This window comes from Mytilus californianus, unplaced genomic scaffold, assembly GCF_021869535.1.
Source record: "Mytilus californianus isolate M0D057914Y unplaced genomic scaffold, xbMytCali1.0.p SCAF_11, whole genome shotgun sequence".
Classification (NCBI taxonomy): Eukaryota; Metazoa; Mollusca; class Bivalvia; order Mytilida; family Mytilidae; genus Mytilus; species Mytilus californianus.
In genome coordinates this window covers 52,917,243-52,923,242 of record NW_026262593.1, presented here as the reverse complement: position 1 = coordinate 52,923,242, position 6,000 = coordinate 52,917,243, and the positions used below count along the sequence as shown (strand labels likewise).

At 32.8% G+C, this 6,000-nt stretch overlaps 1 protein-coding gene across 1 annotated transcript in view; it reads left to right on the top strand.

Moving 5' to 3' along the window:
* The first annotated feature begins 1,037 nt into the window (after positions 1–1,037).
* LOC127720309 (cholecystokinin receptor type A-like) overlaps positions 1,038–6,000 on the top strand; it is a 69,043-nt gene continuing 64,080 nt past the window's right edge. The window contains exon 1 of the mRNA XM_052226878.1: positions 1,038–1,111. The gene's annotated coding sequence lies outside the window, so the exon portion shown is untranslated. The remainder of the gene's footprint in view (positions 1,112–6,000) is intronic.

The window sequence follows — 6,000 nt, the reverse complement described above, 5'->3', positions numbered from 1 at the left end:
ATATTGAAATAACAATCCAACAGCAAAAGATTTTTAAAAGTCGTCATACGGTCTAACGATGAATATGTTTTTCACAAAATGCAGTACAGTAAATCGTGCATGAAACGAAATTTAGTGAAATACGACCAATGGAATATTTTCATATTACCAACTTTTGACTCCGGAGTATATTTCTAAAATTATAAAAATCATGCATACAAATCGATGTAATTTGGGGAAAAAAATAACTGTTTTACGATGACTTTGTCGTGTATAGAAAACATAAAACAGTTAATTTTCCCCAAATTTCCCCAATTGTATAAGCTTGACTTTACTTCTTTCAGTTGCTCTTCCTTGACTGAGTAGGTAACCTGAAGAAAAAAAATATATACTCCGGAGTCCAAAGTCGGTAATACCGAAATAGTCTATTGATATCACGAACCATGGCCAAAATTCCGAAATAAACATAGTACACTAACGACAACAACCACTGATTAGACTCATCACAATCAATACTCAAATAGACATCTTTTATTATATTTTTCACAACCTATTATATTCGCAAAATTTCTATGGTTCTATGATTACAGTTACATGTATAAGGTTACTTTTAAAAAGTTATTTCGATTAAATGGAAACCGTAAAACCTGAAAAAAAAATGTTTGATTAATTCACTAAATTACTGTTGTACAAGCGCATTATATTTCCCTGAAATACAAGAAGCTGAAATAAAATGAGAAGGTTATAGCTGTTATTGAAAACAGGCCAATCGATTAGTATTGATAAATGTTAATACTTCTTTTGATATAGTTCCTCGATTAATTGCATTTGGCTAACTAAGTGTTAAATAACAGATGCTTGATTATACAAATAAAAAGCAATGAATGCACATACGTTCTACCTATCTTTCAATATATTTAACAATTAGCAATATGGGCGTGCTCTATTTTATTTAAAGGTAATTCCGAATGCTGTTATTGTACTGAACCAATCAAGTGTCGAGCTTTGATTTTTTTTTCAAATATTTACGATTTCGTGGAATCCTGTCTGTTGAATTGAATACATTGATAAAGTACTTGCTGTGGTTATGTGACGGTTCTAGTTTTACAGGATTTATTTCTGAACAAATTAGGTAAGTAATTTATTTTCGTATTATTATTATGTTTGTATATAATGTAGATTCATAAACAAAATAGTCGGGTATTATTACATTTTAGTGGTTTTGCGGGTAAACGTGAGACCACAATCGTCAGAATTTAATGAATTTGTCAAAATCCATGAAACAAAATATTTACGAAAATATATGTTTTCCTCAATCCAAGACGGGATAAAAGTTAATCCAAAATGTAAGCGGTCAATGCATTTGTCAAAACCCGTGAAATAAAGTATTTACGAAAATATTTTCCTCATTCAAAAAAAAAAACAGTATCAGTTTAATCAAATTTTAAACATTAATGTAATTGCATACATGGTATGCATAACAGTTCTCAAGTAAGGTACGTACTTTGTACGTGCATAAGCAACATACGACGGATGTCACATGTGGAGCAGGATCTTCTTACCCTTCGTTTTGTTGTTGCCATGGCATTATCAGTTCGTTTTCGACTCATGAGTTTGATTATCCCTTTGATCTCTTTCGCCTCTCTCTTGTAAAGGTCAGAGGTAGAATAATGGAACTACGTATTATACATGTAATTCATCCTCAATTCCTTTTTGGAGATCGTGTTATTCAATCTATGGCTGTCTTTGTAAACTAAAGGTTCGAAAGACTATTTTTAATTTGTTTGTTCTTTTTTATTTCTTTTAAAGATAGTGTTATGTACCATTCTTAGATTCATGATATTTGAATGCCCCTTTAATTGCTTTATTTTTGAAAAAAGTAAACAAACATGCATACTTATTTCTACTGTGACAGCCAAATCGATTTTTGAAGGCGTTCTTATTGAAAACAGTATTGGTGCGGTTCGTGTTGCTCGGGTTTTAGTTTTCTATGTAGTGTGTTGTGAATTGGTATATATCTTTTCGTCATCTTCTGTGGTTGCCATGGCGTTTTCAGTTTCTCTTCAACTATTAGTTTTGAATGTCCCCATGGTATATGCTTCCTCTTTTTTGTCTTTTATACTTCTGAATAGTACTCATTGTGTGTTAAGAATTTTGATAGGGTCAATAACATAATACACTTTCATCCAAAGTACACAATGCATGTTTATATTTCTATACAGTTACATTTAAAATAAGAATATTAATAAATATAAGGGTCACAAACATGTTAACCTTGCAATATTCCGTGTGTGCCTGTTCCATGTCAGTAGTCTGTAATTCATGGGTTCTGCTCATTGTTGAAGGCCGTATGGTGACCCACTGTTGGTAACATCCACATCATTGGGTGTTGATGAGTTTTATCTCATTGAGATCAGAACTAATTCCTTATTTGTTTTTGAAAAAGTCAAGTGTTTGGTGTTTGTTTAATTACTCGGATGTTTTATTATATTTATAATTAGAAGAAGCATTAATTGTGCAACTGTGAGCTTCACGGAGAGCAACGTCATGCATTATCTTTAGAATAAATAATACAAGTATTCAATTTCCAGCGAATGACCGCGAACAACACATTAATTCAAGAATGCGCGAAGCGCATAAGTTGATATCAGTGTTGTTCGGTCACGAGCTGAATATTTTTCGATTTTTGATTTTTGATTAGTATTTCTTTTATTACATTGACCCTGAGCTTTTTTGTGGTAATAAAGTAGAAGATACCAGAAACTATATCTTTGTCTTCGCATTCTCAATTCTTTTTAATGTAACAATGTCTTGTCAACACCCTTTGTCGTAAGACGTCAGATGAATGAAATTATAATGAGTGAAATCATCAGGTTTATTTCACATGTAAGATTATTGTATTATATTGTAATTAGAAATCTTTGCAATCAATATAATAAAAAACTATAAATACAACATAATATTCTTGGACAGCCACCATAATTTAAAAGCTATACCAAAATTATCGCGTAAAAGACCAATGCATATATGCATTACTGGTTAGTTGTATTGCAATGCATTTTCTAAGCTATAATTATCATGGTCTGAGTGACGGACCACCATGATATTTCCCGTGTCTCTGCAGAAAGCATAAGGGTAGTCCCTTATCAAGAGACACAGAGGACGATACTTGATAAGTGATTTTGTTATATTTGAAATGTATTTAAAAAAAACCTTATTTTTTCGTATATTGTTTTGTTATAAATTAGGCCGTGAGTTTCCTCAATTGAATTGTTTCATATTTTTTCATGTCGGGGCCTTTTATAGTCGACTATACGGTATGGGTTTTTCTCCTTGTTGAAGGCCGGTTGTCTATCATTGCTTACACCCACTTCATTTTAACTTTGGTTTATAGTTGTCTCATTGGCAATCAAATCAAACCACATCTCCTAATTTTTATATTATATAGATCTATATTTTGTTATAAAGATTTTTTAGATGAATACGGTTTGAACTCAAAAGTGCATCTGATGAGTTAAGCCTTTTCGACTGATTTTTATAGTTTGTTCTTATGTTGTACTGTTTCAACCTGTTCCAGGTTAGGGGAGGGTTGAGCGCCCGCTAACATGTTTAATCCCGCCACATTCTGTATGTCTTTAATTCAGTGGTCGTCGTTTGTTTCTGTGTATCATATTTGTTTTTCGTTCATTATTTTAAACATAAATTAGGCCGTTAGTTTTCTCGTTTGAATTGTTTTACATCTGTCATTTCGGGGCCTTTTATAGCTGACTATGCGGTATGGGCTTTGCTCATTGTTGAAGGCCGTACGGTGACCTATTATAATAGTTGTTAAGTTCTGTGTCATTTGGTCTCTTGTGGAGAGTTGTCTCGTTGGCAATTATACCACATCTTCTTATTTTTATATTTATATTTGTAATTTGCAAAAACGGTTCAAAAATGTTAATGTATCATTGTTGTAATATTGATTCTTTGCGTCACATGGCATTTTTGAAAAGCACATGCCAATGGTTTTGGATAGCAATATTATATTTTTGGTGGAGTGATAATGAACGTTCACGTGCAATATGTCGTGGCATTGCGCAAAAGCATGGTCGTTTTCAAAGGATGACGTAGTTTTAGCACGAATTGGTGAATTGTATCCCTCTAGTATATATTTTTTTCACGGAAGATCCTGTATGAGTGTGCCGTTCGTGTCATTGGCGGTATAAACATACCGTATGAAATTGGTTTTCACTTTCAACGCGTTGGTTTTTACTTCCAACGCGTTAGTTTTCAATTCTATACCGTAAGTTTTGCACTTTTGTCAACCAATCAAAAACTTTCTGACAAAGTATTATCTAAATATGGGTTACACTAATGACTGGACCGATGACAAGAAAATGACAGGACAATGCCAGGATCAAATGAGAAATGCTAATATTTTTTTTATTTCTCAAAGGAATTATCTCAAATATGATAAGATTTCATCCTTTAATACATAAATGTAAGAAAAAAAAACGAAAAAAAAATTAAAAGCTTACGAAAACGTGACCTGACCAACGTTGACAATGACCTGACCGATGCAAAGTCCTAATTTCTTTGTTATTTTATTTTGCTGTGTTTGCTAGTTTAAATATTCATTATTCATACATAGAAAAAGAGGGGGGGGGGGGGAATCAGAAATCATAAGTCGCCAGAGAAAGACCGACACAATTATGACAAAAAACTAAAAACGACGAAAGACAATCAACAGTCTACAAAACATATCATATAATATTTAATAACTAAAAACTTAGAAACACGAACCACACACAAACCTGTTGCTCTCATGTGCTCCGCAAGGTTGTGTATATCCCGATCTACATGTGTCTATCGTCAAAGCAATTGGCAATGCTAGTACAGTAATTTAATAAATAAGAAATAAATTCATTTAATTGAATATGTTTTCGTTTTGTTTTATATTTCCCGATTCTTTTGAACAAACTCGTTTTGAATCAGAATTTCATTACTTAACGCAATACAAAATGTTTTCTCTTATAATTTTAATATTTTCAAACACATTTATTAGTTATTGTTTATTAAAAAAATAATTCCTTAAGGTACATAAATTATTCAGTTGTTTCTGTCTTGGTAGAAGCTTCGTTTTATATTGTTTAGACTGGAGACAAAAATGTACGAATCTATATTATTTCATGGTAAATAGGGAAGTACAATACAAAAGAGGAGTTTTTGACGACTGTGTGTCGCAGAAATCAGAAAGCCTCACAATTCATAACGAAAATAACGATGATTAAAACTATTGAAATGTCCTGCCTACACTAGAAGATTGGGATTAAATTTAGCGGTCTGTTCGTCCGTCCGTTCGTCTGGTGTGCATCAGGTTCAAGTTTGTGGTCAAGATAGTTTACCATAATCTTGTGGTCACAATAATTTGAAACTTGGCCAAGCTTTCGCGGTTTTCCAAACTGGAAAATATGATAGTGAGAGCAAACATATCATTATTTGTAATGAATATACGATTTATCTGACTTCTATAAACTGTTCTCATATTTACATATCCTATTGTTAATGTTATATCGGTCACTGTCACTATCATTATTTTAGTCTATAAGGATTGTCAAATTACTCACTTAGATAATACTATTCTGATCTGTAAACTTGTTTTTATGCCCCACCTAGGGGCATTATGTTTTTCGGTCTGTGTGTCCGTTCGTTCGTCCGTCCGTCTGTCCCGCTTCAGGTTAAAGTTTTTAGTTAATTTTTTTGTCAAGGTAGTTTTTAATGAAGTTGAAGTCCAATCAACTTGAAACTTAGTACATATGTTCCCTATGATATGGTCTTTCTAAATTTTATGCCAAATTAGAGTTTTGACCCCAATTTCACGGTCCACTGAACATAGAAAATGATAGTGCGAGTGGGACATCCGTGTACTATGGACACATTCTTGTTTATTCCCTGCTGTGGCATTTTGATTGATTGTGAATTCGCAATGCGGCTCGGGCATGGATAGCAAGAGACGTTTAGTCTGTCTACGTATCCGGT